This window comes from Balaenoptera ricei, chromosome 20 (assembly GCF_028023285.1).
Source record: "Balaenoptera ricei isolate mBalRic1 chromosome 20, mBalRic1.hap2, whole genome shotgun sequence".
NCBI classification, from domain to species: Eukaryota; Metazoa; Chordata; class Mammalia; order Artiodactyla; family Balaenopteridae; genus Balaenoptera; species Balaenoptera ricei.
In genome coordinates, this window is record NC_082658.1 from 27,856,324 (window position 1) to 27,878,469 (window position 22,146).

A 22,146-nucleotide genomic window follows, 5' to 3' on the forward strand; every position below is an offset into this window, starting at 1 on the left:
GCAGCCTGCAGCCTCGGAGCCCGGGTCGGGAGGCACGTCCAAGGCCCGGAACGGGAACCGTGGGGAGCCAGGTACCCGGGAGCATCGGGAGCCTATGGGCTCCCCGCGTCGCGTGCGCGCTTTCTGTTCCTCTGCTATTTTCCTGGGCTCCCCGGAACCTCCAGTTGCCTCGCTTCCATCGTCCGCGACTACCGCCGCGGCCGCCGCCGCCGCGATTTTCCGCAATGCAACTGCAGGGGTCGTTATTTCCTCGCCTACCGATCCGGACGCCTCCCGATTCTGAGGGGAGGTGGAGGGCAGGTGGGGGAGGGTGGAGGAGGAGGGAGCGGGGCTTGGCCAGGTGAGCGTCCTTGCTGCCGCCGGGAGTCCAAATGTCAACCCGGCCGCCAGGTGCCCGGGGTGGGGGGAGGCAGGGTGGGGAGGTGAGGCTTAACGCGGCCAAAAGGAGAAGGAGAGAGCTGGGCGTCGGAGCTTCGGGCCCCCGCGGTAGCCGCCTCGGCCCCAGCGCCGGGCTCCAGCTCCTCACTCCGCCCCGCCGGGCTTCTTTTGTCACCACCTAGGATTTGCGGAGTTTTTCTTCTCCTTAAAGAGAACTTTGCGCCAGTCAGTTAGGCGCGGGAGACCCGGGCTGACTCATCTTGGGAGTGCTGTGCTGCGCTCTCCCTCTGCTGTGGAATACTGGGGGATTTTTTTTCTTTGCATAATTCATTCCCTTCTCTTTCTCTCGTCCCTCTCCTGCCCCCTCCTCCTTCCCCCTTTCCGCTCCGGTGCCAGTGCCAGAACACTACTTACCCCAGAGTTCTCTTTGCAGGTTCCTAGACCAGGTCCTGCAAGGCCCTCACCTCCCTCCTCCTGAAACTGGGGGAAAACCGTCTTTCCAAGTCAGGGTGCGGGCAGTGGTCACTGCTAACTACGCCTCTGCTTAGCTCCGGAAAGATCCAGGACTATTGGAAACCCGGGCTTTAGGGGAACGGGCTTCCCTTCTTTTCTTTCGTTTATTCTGTTTTTCTTTCGGGAAGCTCAAGTGCTTGGAGGCTTTTGCTGGGCTCCAGAACACTCTGCCAGCAACATTCAGCAGCTTGCATAGATTTTCCCTCATTAAAGGCGCGCGCGCGCCAGCGCGCGCGCACACACACGCCCAGAGCTCGGCTCCTCAAGGCCCCAGGGGAAGGTGGGGGCGGCAGGAGCACCTGCCGCCACCCAGGCCGAGGTCGACGCCGGAGCCTCTCGCTGTTCCGCAGAAGGGGTCGCCGCAACCTGGAAAGGACTTGCTTCCGGTCAACACCTTGTAACGTAGGTGCAAGGGAATCGGAAGGAGACCCTGTGCTCAGGACTGTTCGCCTGAGAAGGGTGGCAGCAAGAGAAGAAAACTAAACATCGCAGATTTGTACTGTCTCTATGGCTGCAGTATTGGTCTTAGAAAGCCCAGACTTACCTCTTTGGGAGTGCTAAAGAAGAGGCGGACAGGGTGGGGGAAATCCCTGAAAAGATCTCGGATTTCTCGGCGCGCTTGTTCGGATTGCAAACTATGACGTTTGGAGATTTTGCACAAGCGCGGATGAACACACAACAGACGCAAACACACATAACCCGCAGGGCTTTTTTTTTTTTTTGCACTTTTTACCTTTTGGTGTTTAGAAAACATTTCGGTGTGAGGCGCGGTCTAATAACCGCATAAAGGGTGGATAAATGGAGAAAGAGAAGGGAAATGGGTACAGCAAAGTTAGTGATTCTTCCAGGCTGTGTGGCATCTGAGAGTGCGGGGTTGGAGCCAAAGTATTGCAGCGTTCCCAGGATTTTTTTTTTTTTTTAAATAGATCTTTATTGGAGTATAACTGCTTCACAGTACTGTGTTAGTTTCTGTCCGACTGCTCAGGAAGGAGTCTGGCGGGTCTTTTTGCAGAGTGGCTGTTGGGTGCGGGGTTGGGGGTCGAGGGCATGAGCTTCCTGGGCTGGGCAGACTTTGGGAGCCACAGCTGCGTAGTTCTGCTGCCTTCAGGGATTCGAAAAAAGAAACACAGGCAGTCTTGCTTACTTTTTAAGACGGAGGTGTGACTGAGCGATCTGTTCTCTGAGATGAAGGCCAAGGAATCCAGGTGGTCAGCACATTAAAAATCGAGGCCTAAATGAAGGAAGTCCAGGTTTCTTATGCAGGGAGCTTCGAGGCTTAGCAAGAAATACTCTGAGACATCAGAATATTAAAAGAATCTGAGATAGTGAGAATTAACCATTTGGGGAAACATACTGGGGAGGGGGAGGGTGTCTCCGCGTCTTGAAAGTCCACTGCCCAAAAGGCATTTTTGAAGGGAGAGAGAAGAAAGCAGTTTGCTAAAGATGAACAGATTCCACCCTAGGGAGCTTTTGAAACCATGGACAGTGACCTACCTTCTGCACTTGGGAGTGGAATTTGCTTGCCAGCAGGAGAGCTGTCTTTGGAAACAGAAGCACAGTGCCTGGATTTTTATACCAGGACTCATTTATTTACTAATGAATTATGTACATTTTTTTTTAAATTTTTATTTATTATTTATTTATTATGTTTATTTTTGGCTGTGTTGGGTCTTCGTTTCTGTGTGAGGGCTTTCTCCAGTTGCGGCGAGTGGGGGCCACTCTTCATCGCGGTGCGCGGGCCTCTCACTATCGTGGCCTCTCTTGTTGCGGAGCAGAGGCTCCAGACGCTCAGGCTCAGTAGTTGTGGCTCACGGGCCCAGTTGCTCAGCGGCATGTGGGATCTTCCCAGACCAGGGCTCGAACCCGTGTCCCCTGCATTGGCAGGCAGATTCTCAACCACTGCGCCACCAGGGAAGCCCGAATTATGTAAATATTAACTGAGTGCCGGATATGTGTCAAGCACTGTGGCAAGACGCTGGAGTTTTATCACTAAAAATCCATAATCCTTGTTTCAAGAAGCTTATAGACCATGTTTCCTTCTACATTTTTGCCTTACAAGCCAATGCCAATAAAATAATAATTAATTTTCTTATTTTCAGCCTGTACATTCACCTTCAGCCCTCTCAAAGAATATTTAATCTGTTCTCTGCCACTAAGTCTTTTCAATTAAAAAACAAACAGGGCTTCCCCGGTGGTGCAGTGGTTAAGAATCCGCCTGCCAATGCAGGGGACACAGGTTCAGAGCCCTGGTCCGGGAAGATACCACGTGCCGTGGAGCAACTAAGCCCATGCACCACAACTACTGAGCCTGAGCTCTAGAGCCCGCAAGCCACAACTACTGAGCCCATGTGCCACAACTACTGAAGCCTGCATGCCTGGAGCCCGTGCTCCGCAACAAAAGAAGCCACCACAATGAGAAGCCTGTGCACCCCAATGAAGAGCAGTCCCCACTCGCTGCAACTGGAGAAAAGCTTGTTGGGCAGCAACAAAGGCCCAACGCAGCCAAAAATAAAATTAAAAAATTTATTAAAAAAAAAAAAGAAAGAAACGGAAACATCAATTCATAAGACAGTATTTAAGAAAAAATATAACATGCATGTATCAATTGTTTGCTATGTGCCAGGTATTGCCAACGCCCTTCCATGAATAATCTTATTGAATCATCCATATGAGAGAAGTATCATTATTACTTACATTTTACAGATGATAATACAGAGGCCCAGAGTAGTTATTTGTTCACGGTCTCACAGCTACTAATTGGTAGTGTAGAGATCAGGACCAAGCATTCCAAACTCAGAGGCCATGACACACTATCTTCCTTCACACTCTATAAAATGAAATGTATCATCTCAAGGAAGTAGAGCAGAGTCTATGACTAGAAATTAATCAAAGGCAGGATGAAATGCAATGGTAGATTATGCAGTTTAGAACTTAATTACTGTGGAACTGGGAGAAAAGATCACTGGAATTAAGAGTAATCAAAGGCATTTCTTTTCTTTTTTTATGGGGGGGGCACATCACGTGGTTTGTGGGATCCTAGTTCCTAGTTCCCTGACCAGGGATTGAACCTGGGCTCTGGGCAATGAAAGTGCAGAGTCCCAACCACAGGACCACGAAGGAATTCCCTCAAAGGCATTTCTAATGAAAGCATGTGAGTGCCTGCTAAGTGCCATTTCTGTTCTTGGCACTTGGGAGACAACCCTGAACTCAACAGTCCCTCAAAATTTAGTTTCCATGTTAACATTTTCTAGAAGAAAAAACCCAATATTTTCTTGAGTTATTTCTAGGCTTAACCCATGTTTTCTAAGAAATTTTTCATCTTAGTCCATAAAATAACTCAGGAAAAGCATATATTAAGTTGGAACCTTCTGTCCTCACTCTTTACTGAAGTGTTTATTTTTTTAGCTCATAAAACTAGCAAAAGAAATTTAAAGAAGACAATGAAGCTAGAAAATATTTATTCTTATCAATTTTTTTCCTATTTTAATGAGCTTGTGCCCATATCTTGATAACTACAAAGAATCTCTCTCCACTATATCTGTCTTCATCTTTTGTCTCTTTCCTACTCTACATTTCTCTACTACAAATTCAGTGCAAGTATCTTATACATACAATAGAAAGTCTTGGCTGAGCCCAAGTGTGAGAGCCAATTCCAGTTTTCCCAAAGAAAGCAAGGAATTGAAGTTCCACTCCCTAGAAAAGAGCAATATTGAAATCCTTTTGATTCTTTCTCCACCTTCTCTTTTTCTCAACCCCATAGAAAAAGGAGTGATTCATCTGACTGGTAAAATTTTTGAGAATTTGATATCCATTAGGGCACATTTCTCTGAGGCAGAGCTTCTATATTAGAAGACAAAGCAGACCCATCTCTCTTCCCCACTCCTCCCTTGGTCAACCTATATTCAGGCAAAATGGGTTCACTATTTCAGTATGTGTTTCTAGTCTCCATGCCATATATAACTCAAGAAGAATAGTGGTTGTCTGGGGACGTAGGCACGGGAGTGTAGAGGGACAGGAGAAAGAGGTTACAAAGGAGCAAAGGAAACTTTTTAAGAGTACTAGATATTATCTTAATTGTGTTGCTGGCTTATGGATATGTACATATGTCAAAAGTTGTCAAATTGTGCACTTTACACATGGGAAGTTTATTTTATGTCAGTTATATCTCAAAATTATCTATCAAAATGGATCATTAGCTTTTGCAAATAGAAGCAGAGACTATAATCAGAAATAATCAGAAATATTTAATAAACTGTGGCTGGACTAGGCTTAGAGAAGCTCACTTTAATGCACTGTTGCTGTTCTATGTGAAATGTTACTGTAAAATTACTCAGACTTTGAGAAATATTAAAAATTATAGGAGTTCTTTAATTTGGAAGTTGTCATTCAAAGAAGTAGCTCTAATGTTGTACCTGTATCTTTACATGTTTTATAGGTATTGGACTATTATGTTAAAATATAACTATCCTGTTTGGAACATGTGATAAGCTCCCCTAGTATTAGGTGGGGAGATTTTCCTTGAAGTTAGTGAAAATTATCCAGTCAGTCATTCCTGGAGAGAAGCAAATCTTGGGACAAAAATGAAAACTTGGAAGATGAGCTTTAGAGTGGAGCTGAGCAAGAATACTTAACTTTTCACTGAGGATGAGAGGCAAAGGAGTCTGTGCATTCAGGAGCATGTTTAATGGTGATGGCTGGATTCTGCCACTGGGATGTGGGCTATGAGATAGGCAGGGAAGAAGCCTTATAGTAAAGCAGGAACATACCCTGAGGGAAACCAGTAAGACTGGCATGGCATGTGATTCTGTAATCTGAGAGAAATCATATGTAGTAACCAGTTAAAAATTAATCTCTAAAAAAAAAAATTAATCTCTGAATGTTCTTCCTTTCTGTTGTCTCTTCAGATGACTATTGATAAACACTGTAACATATTGTGGGAAAATTTGTGTGCCAACACTTCGGCTACAACGATAAGGGGGATTGCAGCAGACCCAAAACTAATGTGGAGGTGGTAGCAGAAGCAAACACATGGTGATACACCAAACTGCAGAGTGCGATGGAAGTGACACAAAGGGCATACCATTGGCAGAGCAGAGAGCTACGTGGAAGAAAGAGACAGGTGAAGACTCTGGTGATGACATGGATTGTGAGCACAGATAGGTTATCCCCGCAGGGACTCTTCAGGAGTTAGTAGGTGGGAGGGAGGAACTTCAAAAGGGGGTCTACGATTCTACTATTCAGCATGAAGACTGAGGCCACCATTCAGTGTCTTAGTTTCCTGTTGCTGCTGTGATAAATTATTATAAATTTAGTGGCTTAAAACAACATAAACCTTTTGTTTTACTGGGGTATAGTTGTTTTACAGTGCTTGTTAGCTGCTGTACAATGAAGTGAATCAGCTATACGTATATATATATCCCCTCCCTCTTGGACCTCCCTCCCACCCCCCACATCTCACTGATCTAGGTCACCACAGAGCACCGAGCTGAGCTCCCTGCACTATACAACAGGTTGCCACTAGCTATCTGTTTTACACATGGTGCTGTATATATGTCAATCCCAATCTCCCAATTCATCCCATTCCCCTTCCACCCACCACGTCCACACGTCCATTCTGTATGTCTGCATCTCTATTCCTGCCCTGCAAATAGGTTCATGTGTACCATTTTTCTAGATTCCACATATATGCATTCATATACGATATTTGTTTTTCTCTTTCTGACTTACTTCACTCTGTATTACAGTCTCTAGGTCCATCCACATCTCTACAAATGACACAATTTCATTCCTTTTTATGGCTGAGTAATATTCCATTGTATATATGTACCACATCTTTTTTAGCCATTTATCTGTCAATAGACATTTAGGTTGCTTCCATGTCCTGGCTATTTAAATAGTGCTGCAATGAACATTGGGGTGCATTGTGTCTTTTTGAATTATGGTTTTCTCAGGGTATATGCCCAGTAGTGGGATTGCTGGATCAGATGGTAATTCTAGTTTTTTAAGGAACCTCCGTAATGTTCTCCATAGTGGCTGTATCAATTTACATTCCCACCAACAGTGTAGGAGGGTTCCCTTTTCTCCTCACCCTCTCCAGCATTTCTTGTTTGTAGATTTTTTGATGATGGACATTCTGACCAGTGTGCAGTGATACCTCATTATAGTTTTGATTTGCATTTCTCGAATAATTAGTGATGTTGAGCATCTTTTCATATGCCTCTTGGCCATCTGTATGTCTTCTTTGGAGAAATGTCTATTTAGGTCTTCTGCCTATTTTTTGATTAGATTGTTTAAAACAACACAGACTTTTAATCTTTCAGTTCTGGAGGTCAGAATTCTGAAATAAGTCTGAAGTGCTGCATTGTTTCTGGAGCCTCAAGGGGAGAATTCGTTCCTTGCCTTTTCCAGCTTCTAGAAGTTGTCCTCATTCTTTTGCTCATGGCTCACTTTCGGCAGTTGCTTTACTCCAACCTCTTCTTCCATCATTATATCTCCTTTTACTCCCTAATTCCCCTTTTTCCTTATAAGGATCCTTGTGATTACATTGGGTTCCCTGTATAATCCAGGATAATCTCTCCATCTCAAAATCCTTAAATTAATCACACCTGCAGAATTCCTTTTGCCATGTAAGTTAAGATATTCACAAATTCTAGGGATTAGGGTGTGGACATCTTTCTGAAATAGGATTTCTTCTCATCCATACTGAAATTTGTAACCAACATAAGGAATTTTATTTTTTAGAGGAGATAGTGGATAATTTATTCCTATAAAATGCTATTCCTTATTTGTTATTTAAATTTTGACAGATGAATAATGACAAGGAAATGATACACACTAACTTTATGGTGTTTTGGTCAATAATTTGGGCATCAGTTTGGAAATTAGGGACACCCATACTGCACTTTTCTTCTTTTCATTACAATTAATCACTCTCTCAAGTATGCAGCCTTCTGAACTCAAGATTTTACAAGTGGAAGACTTATTTACAATGAATAAATAGCAGGCATTCTGCAAACTATTTCTGAAAATTGAATAGGTTTATTTGTTTATCTGAATAACTTCAGTCTTTCTTACATTTGTGCCATGGATTTGATGGTAGATTTGATGGTACATTTCAAGTGCACATTAATGCATTTCAGACCGGCTCTAATGCAACTCCCTTAACTTTCAGGTGAGAAGATGGAGGCTTAAGGCTTAAATGATGTGTCCAAGTTCAAATATAGACAGAAGCAGAAGCAGAGTCAGAGTCTGACTCTTGTGTTCCTAATTATTTACTTTTAAACCTGTGTTGGTTCACAAACTGGCTCCAGAGGCCAAAGAAAGAGGCGGAGCACTCCAGATTAGGAGGTGGCAATTTTAATCAGCAAGAAAATTTACAAATGAGGCTTGTATTGGGCAGTTGGCTGCAAAATGAGTAGATCTCCGTACCTGCCCACCAGAATCTTAGATGTTTATATAGAGGCTTTAACTGGGTTCAGTCACATATTCAGCCCAGGTGATCTCACAAAACCTTACTCTCTCAAATCTGCATCTTTTAAAGGGCTCCCACTTTGGGAATGGTGAGCGAAACATATATTCCAAGGACAAGGAGGAGCCTTGATTGCCAGGGTCCAGCTCTCAGGTCAACTGTTGGTCACATCCTCTCAATTACCTCCTCCAAGGACCTTCCATTGCTATCATTCCTTCTACTGTTACCAAGTAACACATTGCGGCAGCTGAAATACAGAAAGTAAATATATCATCCAAATGTATGCAACTTTGTGAAAGATGTTTTTCCCAGATTTTCTGCTTTTGGTCCAAAACACTTTCAATTCTACCTCACTGTGTGCGTGTGTGTGTGTGTGTGTGTGTGTGTGTTTGGTTTTGTGGTTTTACGTTAAACAGTTTCCAGTGAAGTTTTATACCAACAAGAATCTTCTCCTTTTCTCCTTAAGCCAGCTGCTGTTGCTGCTTCAAGTAGCAATTATAGATCAATATAGAGGATTTTAGTTCCATAATGATTCTCAGGTTTAAAGAAAGGCTTTAATTAGTACAACAGTCTGTTACCATCTCAGCTTATATAATTTTGGAGGTAACATTAGGTGTTAAAATAACTGGCCAAAATTTTTTTCACATTGCCTTCCTAATGATTACCATTAAAATTATAAGTATTTACCTTTTTATTTTGCTTTTGAACAACATACTCTGGTTTACTACTCAGCATTTTCTACATGCTGGATTATAGAGTCATATATCCCATTTATTTATTAAGGAAACCTACAAATAATTAATGTGGCAGACAGACCTACCCCAAATATTTGGAGGCCCAGGATAAGAGTAAATTTGATGGATCTTTCCTCCCCAAGCCCATGGCCCTCTCTTCCCACTCTTGGCACTGTCTAAATTTGCCAGGGGCCTCATGGTGGGTCTTTCAGGCTTACATGAGATGCCTCAAGCTCAAGTGCCTCAAGCCTATGTTTTTTACGCATACATATAAATCCTTGGTCACACTCTTGATCCTAGGTATGCACTTACCAGAATTGCAGTCTACCCTCAAGGAAATAGAGCTGCCCCCTCCCTCCACCCAATAGTATTAAACATCAAATGTGTGTGTGAAATAACATTGAATAAATTAAAAACATTGAAGATGTTCAAGAGTGAGGAAGGTGTTACTGGAAGTCTCTAAAAGGAATCCCACTTCCAAATCAACACAGGGGTCTCCACATCTAGTTTATTTTCTTCTCCTGCAATTGGGATTTTCAGGTTTTTATCCAACTTTAATAAGAATTTTTATCCCTGATACTGCTGTGTGGCTTTAATAAAGCAGGAGTTGATTTACCGTAGTAGGAAACCTACAAAGTTCTGGATCTACTCTCTGATTTCTGCTAAACAGAGCAACAGAGAAAACTCATTAAAACAAAATGAACTTCCTGCCAAGCAGAACAGGAGAGGTATAATATAAGTAGTCATACTCTATGACAGAGTTAACAAAAGTTGAGATCAAAAGGGGTTGTAAGACTAAAGTTTTGGGCTTCCCTGGTGGCGCAGTGGTTGAGAGTCTGCCTGCTAATGCAGGGCACACGGGTTCGAGCCCTGGTCTGGGAAGATCCCACATGCCACGGAGCAGCTAGGCCCGTGAGCCACAATTATTGAGCCTGCGCGTCTGGAGCCTGTGCTCCGCAACAAGAGAGGCCGCGATAGTGAGAGGCCCGTGCACCGCGATGAAGAGTGGCCCCCGCTTGCCACAACTAGAGAAAGCCCTCGTACAGAGACGAAGACCCAACACAGCCAAAAATAAATAAATAAATAAACAAAGTAAACAATGCGTTTAAAAAAATACATTAAAAAAAAAAGACTAAAGTTTTGTTACAAAAATATAAACATGCTATTGTCAGGTACTGTAATATATTGAGGATGTGGTAAATGTCACATAAACTTATAATCAAGTGATGGTTTTCAACTCACTAGTTCAAACACTCTCTTAATGAAACTTTGAATCTTAATGAATCTTTGAAGACCTTTCTTTATGAGCTAATATTACTTTATGCTGAATTTCCCCTTGGGAGGGAGAAGGACATAAACATTATTTGTGAAAATATATTTCACTTAAATCTCTAAGTTATTATTTCTATAGGAAGAGGAATTAAATGGATATGAATCAAATCTTTAAATGGTCAACTATTTTAAAATTCTCTTCAAGTCACTAACTTCTCTCATAATAAAATAGTAATTTCTGGTGGCTGTTTCTCACTATTCTTCCCATAAAATGTGAAATAGATTGGCATCCTGCCCTCTTCACTTCAGGTTTTTTGTTACAAAATAAATGAACGAGATCTATTTTTTCCTCTTGTAAAAGTGAATTTCAGAAGGAGGTGGTAATTTTGAAGGTGTTGCCATAATAATTTTTGGATTCAGTTCAATCAATAACTACTTGAGCTAGTTTTTCATTAACTGAAGGAGTATGCTCCTTATAAGGCAGGATGTGAGTGCCACGCCCAAAGAGTTCCCTTCAGGAGTTTCCTAAAATTTTTAAGAAAATTGACCTTAATATATTTGAACTCTTAAAGAGGTGCAGGGTGACAGTGTCACAAAATCAAATGATGGAAAGCTTGGATAAGGTCCATTGGCATAAAAATGTTGGGTCTATAATGGTTCAGAGAGTGACTTTTATCTAAACTGTTTTGCCACTGAATGCTATCAAGAAGAGCATCTTCTATTACTTTCACTTGCTACCAGCTATCTACTTTTAACCAGAAGGGCGCAACCTTGAGTCAGCCTGGATATACTTTATCCCTATGGAGAAGCAATGACCAAACTTTAAATGAAGGTAACTAGAGGTAAGGGAACTTAAGAACCTCAGTCTGTTTCCCACTCTGGGGAAGACATTTCTGGCTACTCTAGTGGAAACCCAAACTAGAAAATGCAGACCCAATGAACCAAGTAGGGTCCTGTCAAGAACACAAAAACCAAGTTATTTTTCTGAGATAATTTAATGTAGAGAATTGGTTGAACAGGCATTGGAGGACTAAAAAGCGAACAGAAAAGCCTATAACCCAGAGAGAGTAACTGTAGGAAGTAGATACCACCATTATGACTGGGGAGACAAAGCAAAGATGTCAGGGTTATCAGAACCTAGAAGCCTGGAGGAGGGGTTCTTGATGATCTGGCATCTGTACCTCTCAAGAGAAAGTGCTTTGCATTGATGCTGTTACCTTAGAAGCTCAGAGGAGGGGATGTAACTCAGACCTCTGAGGAGGGCATGTTGCTCAGCTGGTACTTATATCTCTGATGCAGCACAATGAAGGCTGGTTTTAGACTGTTGGAAGAAACTGGAAAGTGGACCAACTGCTGCTTGCTGAAGCAAGAGTTTTTGCTGGGGAGACACTTGCAAAAACTGAAAGAATCAAGTCCTTTCTCCTACCTCAGGTCTTCTAATCTCCCTCTAGCACCCTCTGTTGGCAAAACCTAACAGAGACCAAAAAAAAAAAATGTGTTTGATAAAGACCTAGCCACAGTATCACAGAATTTGGAACTAAAAATATGATAGTTTAATAATTGACACATCCACTATTCCAATAATGACAGGACTTTGATGGAGGAAAAATTATCATCTAATGTGGTAGAGCTACATCAGTTGTTATAGTCCAGGATTTTGAAATGAAGTGTTACTTTACAGCTGCTTTTCACAGTGCTTGATGATGTTGAAGCAGTACTTTTCTCTCTGATTCACCAGCAGTTCTCTTGTTTAACCCACAGCTTCATAAATATTTGACTTTCCCAAATCTGATTTTGTGTTAATCTTTCACTGCCCTATGAAACTAAGCAGGCTACCCTACAGTCTCTTCTCCTACCATTGAATTTGGCATCTCTTAGCCTTCGTTTGTCCCACCATAGTGAAAAGCTGAGCCCTCCTCATAATCATGATTGATTAATCAGTTTCCAAAATAGCCAGCAGCATCCTTGGTGCCTCTTCCATGTCCCTAGAACCTGCAAAATAACGATGTAGATGAAAAAATAAAAGATATGTCTTCTAGTCTGGAGACTTGACCCTGAGGTCATCTGAGTTAAAGAAGTAATACAGCTGACCTACAGACTTCAAGACATTTGTAGGAACTCAGAGAGAGAATGTCCAGTATAAACCATAATATTTGAACAAAGCTTGATAGCAGAAGTTGTCATCCTAAATTCAAAACTGTGCTAACCTTAGGCTCTGTGGAGAACACAGTGGATAAAGAGTCACTGAGCCATGAATCAGAAGACTGGCATTTGAATCTGAAATATACTTTTCACCAGCTATGGAATTTCAAAAGGTGTTTAAACGCTTAAAGCCACAATTTCTTTTGCAAAAACAGGATAAAAACATTTTTCATATAGAATTATTGAGATAAGTACATGGAATAGTATAAATAAAAACATTTAATATTGTACATGATTGGTATTTAATAATTATTAATCTAAATCTATATAGAATTATAATTGGAAAATGCAATACATGGTTCGTGAAACATGCATACCAGGAATTTTAAAATATCAAATACCAGACATTTAGGATATATCGAGTTATGGTTCTCATGTATCCCATCCTTATATCCCTTCCCACCCACCCCCAGGCAATATAATCGTCTTTGTTTAGCTGGTGGTGTTTGTTTGGAGTTTAAGGAAGGTGAAGTAAAGGGGAGTAGACAATTATACAACCAGATATCTCTATTTTAAGCAAATATTTACTTGACATTAACTAACTAAATCTTTTTTCTTATTCTTATCAAGGAGTAAAAACATCAGGAAGATAAGATTTGAAGGAGAAATGAAATAGGAGTCAGAAGACATAGGTTAAAATGTCATTTTAATGTCACTGTCATTTAGAAGTTGTGTGGGCAAGTTACTTCCCAGTCTGAGTTGTTTAGTTGTTGTTTTCATTTCATTTTTTTTCTTCTTTTTTTTTTTTTTGACTCTGTAATAGTTTTGTTTTTTACTATAATAGGTGGATTAGTATCTACCACATTGGACTGTTTTGAGGAATAAATGAGATAATACACACAAAGTGCCTGGTATAACAGTAAGCCTTAAATACATGGGACCATCATTGTCAGCTCCTGAGCACTCAGTTTTTGTGGACAGATCAGTGAGATATGAATTTGAGTCCTGGCTTTGCTGCTTCCCATCTCTATAATCTTGGGATCTTGGTTAAGTCACTTAAAATCTCTAGACCTTTGTTTCTTTAGCTTTAAAAATTAAAAGATTAATACTGAATCTCCTTACTTCACAGGGTTACTGGGTAGTGGAACTGATGAAAAAATCAGTGCAAAACACTTTATATATGTGTGTGTATACATATGCATGTATGTGTGTATATGTGTATATGTATGCATATTTTTGTATGCATGGCTATATATATGTAGGCATATACATATATACATACACCCACACATACACACATAGACCTTGATTTTGAAGGTCTCTTAATATTATGTAATCTATGGTAGTCCTGGGATTGGAATTTACTGATTAATGAAAGGAAAGGGCAGCAAATTTCAGACTCTGCTGTAACAGTTGAGGGAAGCAAATGTAGCCTCTCATTTGCTACAGATAAATATTAATATCTTTATTCCATTCATTAATAATTAATTGCCCCAGGCTCTGACTCAAATATAATTGTACCTTATGAAAGCTCACAGCAGAGAAATATTGTGCAAAATGCAAAACATCAATTTTATAAGTAACAAAAATTCAATTAAGTTTAGAATAAATGTGTGAGTTCGCAACCCAAGCTTAACATACAGCCATGTAATGTAAATAGATTTGGAAAACAAAATAACAAGGGTGTGACAATTTATAAAGTGTGTGGAAAATCCAGCATTGCTTCCACACACTGACAAAAAAGGTACACATTACAGGAGAAGAAAATAATTTTTGACATTTTTATTGTGCTTTATAGCCACAGCAGTCCAATAAGTAGCCTGAATAGGAGGCTTCTCATACAGCGAGGCTTGAGGAGAAATGACAAGGTAAACCTCCCAGAATTATGTCTTCCATGTGCCTTTGGTGGGGTCTGGAATTCTTCAGTGTTGGTGAAATTCTTGACTTTAGATGTGCATGAGTGAAAAATATGACCATGAACTTGGCATCAGAAAGTTTGGGACCTGGTCTGCACATTACCTTTTATTTGCTATGTAACTATGAATAATGCTTCCTAACATATCTGATCTTCAATGTATACATATGAAAATTAGGCACTAATATTATTAAGTAGGCATTAAAATAAGATCTTTTGTTAAAGCGCTTTGTATGTATGATGGAGGTTAATGAATGTTACATAAGAGGTGAAATATAATGTTAATTTGTTGATTTTTAGTATTTTTCATTGTGTGTTTTTTTAATTCACATAAAGCAAAATTTGCATGTTCAAATAACTTTGTTCTTCAAAGGAAAAACTTCTGAAAAGGACTTTTTCAACAATTCCATCATTTTGCAAAATAGTATGACAATCCTTATTTGAAAATGATTTTAAAAACAGTCATGCCAAAACTAAAACAACTATATTACAGTTGCAACCATTTTTTTACTGCTTTTTTATTTTATTCCCTATTCAGGAATTTAGCCCAAATTAAAAATGAATTCTAGCTGTTGGAAAATTGTCATTGCAAGTGTCTCAACTTTTGACAAAATATTCCATCAAACTGTATTAGCCTATTTATAAAATGTTGTACCCACATTGGCCCATCAAAAACACATCATTAAAACATAGCCTGAATGATGCTCTTGTTAGGTCAAAAAACACAGACATTATAAAACACTAATCTGATTAATTTCAATTCATTCAGCAAGCATTAAAACTTTTTGTATGCCAATCAAGCACAATGAAGGATGACACAACATATATGCACACACATATAGACACAGACAATTGCAATAAAGTACAAATGTTGTCACTGAGGTACAAACAGCGTGGGGTGGGGTCATTTAAGCTGGGTCTTGAAGAATGAGTAAGAGTTCACCAGGTGGAAGAGATAAAGAATAGTTTTTCAGGAGGAGTGTGCAGAGGTTCAGAGATAAGACACAGATGTCATATTTAAGAAACTCTAAGTAGTTAGTGTATTGTAGTTTGGTGTGGCTGAAACATTGACTGTGGGAGGGATATGGAGGGAGATGACGCCAAAGAAGTGGCAGGAAGCCTTGTACGTCAAGCTGAAGAGTTTGCCCTGCAACCATTTTTTTTAAAATAGGAAATGTATCAACAGATTTTATCACTCACTTTCTTCAGTGAACTTGAACTTGCCATTAATGAATGAATCACAGGCTTTGGAAGCAATTTCTAAGACAGATATCAGAAATGTTCTGAATAGTGATAATATGAGTGGAATCCCTGTATTAGAGCACAGTAGGACTGGAAGGGACCACTCAGACCACCTCCTGCAGCTATCTATTTAATGCTAAATCTCTCTCTATAGTTGTGCCTATCAATGGTTGTCCAGGCTGTGCTTGCACATCTTGAATGATGGAGGGGTAAACAGAAAGTTCCAACTCACCAACTAATCCCTAGACAACCAGCCCCCAAATGAGGTTACCTAAGTGTTTTCCAAAAGTCACTTCATTAACATAACAAAAGCCACTTTAATTGCTCTTATCACTCAGGATAATTCAAAGGGTTTTAGGAGCTCTGTGACAGAAATGAGAGGGATACCAAAGATATATTTCCTATTATACATCACAATATCAGAGCAAGAGATGTTGGGGCCTTGAACCAGGGCAAGTGTTTAGATTTAAGGTCTGTTTCAAAGGTAGTATCTACAGGACTTGGTGATGGTTATAGAGATGGAAGAAATAGAGGAGCTAAGAAATTCATTACGGAACACATGCATATCAATTTTTGTAAGCAGCTGAAAGAATCAGTAGGTCCAGAAAGTTTTATTCACATGTGAACAATAATATCCTGACACATCCCATTGACAACATGGCATAACCAATGCAACACTGGACTAAGAACTCACACTTTTCTGAACTTTGTCACTTATAATTTGACCTTGAGCATGAAATTTCTCAGTTTCCTTATATGTAAAAATTAAAGTATATGCGAGATGCTCTCTAAAAGTCCATTTACTTCACTTGTGCAGTCTTGAAGGATTAAACATAACCTTTGTTTGCTAATAGATATTATGAACCCTTTAGTGACATTGGGAAACTTTGCTTCATATGGGAAGTATATCCTAACTGAAAAGCATATAGAATTCCCCATTAGGAATGTACCCAGTGAATTGAGATATCATTTAAAGCTTGCATAGAGTTCCATTTTAATGATCTGACCTAATAAAACAAAGTGAATAAATAGAAATTTGCCTTACTAATGCCTGGTTCAGAGGAATGAGGATCAATCTAGTTATTATACACCACTATATGTTTGACAGTGTTTCGAGTTTCTTCAGTCAAAAGATTAATCTAAAAAGTCAGTAAATGTTCAGTGGGGGAAGAAATACACAATGATTGAATTACATATTATAGCTTCACTGACTGACAGAGAAAGTACTGAGATATTTGGCCTGGTAAATTGAAACTCTTTTGCATGGGAATAAAAAAAGTGGAAACCTTGATGGTGTAATCAGAGCATGTTAACACACTGTTATCATTTCCAATATGTTTCCTCCTTTTTGCAAAAACAAACACCAAAAACTGACAGAATCTGGTTTGTTTACACAAAAGATCCTCCAGTCCAAGATCATGGCATATAAACATAAGAGCAGCAATAGCTAAAGATGGAGGGGAGGTAGAAATGGGAAACATTTGGACAAAGAGGGAGAAGAATTTAGAACAGGAGAGAGGGCAAATTTGAGCATTATACCTTCCTCTTCCAATATTGAGGGGGAAAAATTCTTCCATGAACCTTGTCAAATTCCTCTTATTAACTCTTGTACTCTTCCTGCACAGAAAAACAAAAAAATGTTTCCTTCTAAAATCAACCAAATAAATAAGAAGTGAATTTCTTTTGTGATACCTTTTTGTTATCATTTTGGTTAACGGTTCTCAAGCTGTAATGACCATAGGAATCACCTGTGGAACTTGCCGAAAATGCAGACTTCAAGACTCCAACCCTCAAAGATTCAAACTTGATATCTAAGGTGGAGCGCCCAGCTTACCTTTTTACCAAGCATCCCAGGTGATTCTGATGCAGATGGTCACAGATGGCATTTGAATATCCATCTCTTAAGAGGCAACAGCATATGTAGTCAGGTTCTTCCCCTTCATTGTATCATAGTTGCGCTGATAATATTAATTTTTCTTGTTTGGGGCATTTATCCTTGCTGAAATTAAGCACACCAGGAAAATGAAGGCATAGGTAAAAATTTTTATTCCAGCTCAGTAGCATTCAAGGTAAGAAAAATTAAATGGCAAAAGCTGATTATTTTATACTACTACAGGTACAATCTCCAATAAAGAGATAATAATCATGAACATTTATGCACCAATTAATAAAACAGCAAATATATTTTTTAAATGTAACTTTTAAAAACAGAAAAAATTCTATAGAGTTTTAATGCAACTATAAATTGTGTAATTGAAATAGTCTAGTAGCTAATTTTATTCAGTTTCCTCTACATTTAAAGGCAACACAAACCTTTATTGATTTTAGTCAAAGCATAACAATTACTCGATTGCTTAATTAGAAGTTAATTCAGTAGTGAAAAGCAGAGCATAGGATGTGAACAAAACAAAAACAAGCTGAAAATACTACTTGAAACCAAAGCTAAAATGAAAAGCCAGTGAATGGCTAAGACTTAAAGTTAATCAATAGCATATAACAGTGATTTTAAGTGACAGTAGATTTCAGCAGACCCTATTTAGATGTATAGGGTAGTTTTTATTTATCTAAATGAACTTTTACTAGGTTTACTCTTTTCCATCAACTGTAATCATGTATATGTTTATCTATCATAAATTCATGAAGCGTTTGTGTGTGATACACTAATGGGTGGAAAGACTAGTATAACCACAAAACAGTGATTAATGAAAAATTATTTCTCTTTGCTTCCAGAGTGAGTAAGTAAGTAAAAAAGCACTATAGTCTTTGGTAACTTCCTTGCTTTCTGGTATGATGAGATATTGATGCCAAATCTGGACTCTGTACCCTGACATGGAATTAAATCTCAGAGACAGTTTTGGGTGAAGTAGAAAGGAATATCTTTATTGCTTTGCCAGGCAAAGGGAGCCACAGCAGACTAATGCCCTCAAAGATGTGTGTCCTGACCTGGAGGGGGATAGTGAGGAGTTTTATAGTAATGGTTCAAAGAGGGTGTGATCAGCTCATGGACATTCTTCTGATTGGTTGGTGGTGAGGTAAGTGGGAGTCGGCATCATCAACCTTCTGGTTCCACCTGGTCTGGGGTCTACGTGCTTGTGGGCAGCACACAGTTAACTTCTCCCACCTGGTAGGGGTTTCAGTACCTGCAAAACAGCTCAAAGATATTGTTACTTGTATCCCTTGAGGGGGAACCAGGACCCTGCCCCCAAGGCTGCACTACTGTTTCTTGACTGTTCCTCAGTTGTCTGCACATCCCTTCCTTTCCCTAATTAGCAAATGTTTGAACCTGCCCATTGGAACTCAGGGAAGATCATGGAGGCTGGATGAAGCCTATTTCCTGTAACCAAGAAATGGGGGACACAGAAAAAATTTTGTGCCCAGGAGGCCCACATGGTCCTGCTTGGTTTCAATATTACATGCTCATCTTATAAAACTCCTGTCCAAGAGCTAGAATCAACAATTTCTCAAATAACCTTGGTATTAAAACTATAATCTGTGTGGAAGTGTTGTTCATTGCTCATGGATTGGCCATTGTTTCTAGACCTTTTCAGTGGATTGAATTATGGGGGAAATATATGAGTATATATTTCATATGTACATTGATATATGTGTATATATGTACATATATGTCTTTGCACACATTTACATGCATACTAATTTTTATATATTTATATTTAAAGATAAAGCACATTATAAGTTTATACTTCCAATTGAAATGTAAGCTATTAAGTTTTAACTTAATCTCATCAATCTTACATCTATACATGTATCATTCTCTCATGTCAGAAGTCTTTGTTCCCAGTATCACTAACATAATTTCTAATTTTTTAAATTCCAAAATTCATAATAGTCTCAGAATAACAACTCCAATGCTACCTCAAAGGCATGAACTAAGACTTTTTGTTTAATTATTAATCTTACTGTCCTTGGATGCATCTTATTAGAGATATTCGGCATAATAAATGTTTTAAATTGCTCAAAATAATTATTCTATGTATGGCTATGCTACCAACTCAATATACAGCCAGGTTCCTCTGTTTCATTATGATTTCCATTTTTAGGAACTGCTTTTTAAATTTTATTTTTATTTTCTAGTTATGTTAAATATTTGATCCCAAGATTAAGCATATAAACAAGATATATTTAGCAATTTCTAGCTTTAATTTCTGTCCCCTACAACCTTTTCCTTTCCCTTAGGTTACCATTTTAATTTTTAAATATATCAATTATTTTTTTTAAATAAGCAAACCCAGCACACTTATTTGTATACTCTCTTTTTAAACACTTTCCCCATCCACCTTGCATTTTCACTTATTATCATAAAGATTCCTTTATAACAGTAAATAGATGATATACTGTATTTCTTGTACTAAGTATTATAAAGTAATTTTACACCTGTAACACAAATCAACCTAAAAATCAATAGATTAAGATAGGGACTCCGACCAAATTCTGTGCCTTCAGCACTCTGTAATTAGCAAGTGAAACTACATTTGAATGGCTACTGAAATTTTCACCAAGCAATCCAGTTCTGTCAGCTCTTTTCTGCTCGATATAAGCACATTTTCTTTTGAATAAACAAATGTTTAAAGAGCTTCATGCCAGTGTTTTGTATCTAAGATACACAAGATGTCTATTTGAGGCAGGAGATAAATGGGCCCCAGGTGAGCAGCTGGAGTTCATTCCCTGTGGACCAATACTCCAAGATGATGATAACTGGAGAATGATAGCAGAGGCTGAGCCCTACCCAGATAAAAGATAAGAGACCACATATTTCTCATTCTCAAAGTCAAGGAGACCTTCCTGACAAAACACCTCCTTGGAGGTCAAAAGGCAGGTGATGTCAAACTACCCATAGGCCTCTTCACTGGAATCCATCTTGGCTAAGAGATGTGTGTGCGCACATGGGAGGATCCTGAGATGTACCAAATACAGACTCTGAACCAGGCAAATCAAAATGATTGGCCAAAGGAAACCCAGAAGAAATGTCCCATATAAGTGATTTAAACTACCATGAAGGTGCGACTCTCTCTCACAGTCCACCTGTATGTCTGTCCACACATACTGTACTCTTTTTCTTCTAATAAATACTTTACTTGTTTCACTACTTTCCATCTTTGTGGGAATTCTTTTCCACAAAACTGAATGGCCAGGGCCTTGTCACTGACCACTGCTCTAGTGGCTAGGATTCAGCGCTCTCACTGCTGTGGTCCGACCTCAATCTCTGGCCAGGAACCGAAACCCTGCTTCAAGCCACTGCAGGCTGAGGCCACCCGAGATCATGTTTGGTTCCAAAACCCGGGAATTCAAGGTATACTACAGGCTTCACCCAGTTGCGGCTTGAGGCCCCTGACTTTTGCTCCTGCTTTTTTTCTCTTGCTCTCCACTTCTTTTTCTTTTCAAGACTCACATGGCATAACCTCTGTTCACCCACTGCGTTATGGCTCCCCCCAAAATTGGGAGTGGCAGGGGTATTCTCCAGGCCATGCAGATTCAAATGACGCTTGGGTGATAGCTGACACTGTCCTTTGGGACATGGTGGAAACGTGATTTCCAACCGTGAAGGAGTCCAAGGGGTCCCTCTCTCTCTCTCTGTCCTGTATGGAACCCTCCACTACGCCTTTCCTTCCCACCTTACTCTCACAGCACTTCATATCTCTGTGCCCTTTTAGGGAGGGATTTTCTGGGCATCATTCCTCAACTGCATCCCAGCCACTGCCAAACTTGGTGTTGCCTGTGTCAGACAAAATCGTCAGGTGATTCCCAATTCTGTCTTAGCTGCCAGACAGATAGGGCAAAGGATTTTGAGTTCTTTTCTTGTCTAGTTTCTCACCTCACTCAATGCCCAAAATTTACTATGAGAATTTCTCCACCTCCCAGCCCTTGAGCCTTGAACCCTGTGCTGTTTTCCATAGCGCCCAACTCCAATTTCTCCAAGGATTCCTCTTTGCATCTATCAGACCCCCTTCACTCCAGGCCTTGGCAGCCTACACACTACTACAGACAGCCTATCATACTGACCACTACCCAGCAGCCTGAATTATAAACTTTGTAGATGTTCAGTCATGAGGAATACACCCCAGCGTAGAAAGACTTATCATAGACATAAACTCTATAGACAACGGATCCTTCCTAAGGAAAGTCCTGGCAACCAGTCTGCACTGGTTCAAATGTCCTCCCCGGCCACATGGGGGGACACCTTGCACAAGGTACCAAGGAAGACCAGAGATGTCTGGTCAGGAGTTGATGGGAGAGTAGAGGATGCTTGAAACCACATCAGGTTCAAAGGGAGGATACCCTGAATCCCTTAGGTTAAAGCCTCCCGGTAAATGTTTCTGGGATTCTAGATTCCATTTCTAGGAGCGCTCTCTCGTTCTTGGTTGCAGGTTACCGAACATAGGAGGGTCCCCCTCCAAGCCAGAAGAAACACCTCTGGAGTGTATCCTTAAGAACTAGAAATTTTTTTTTAAATAGAGGGCTAAAAA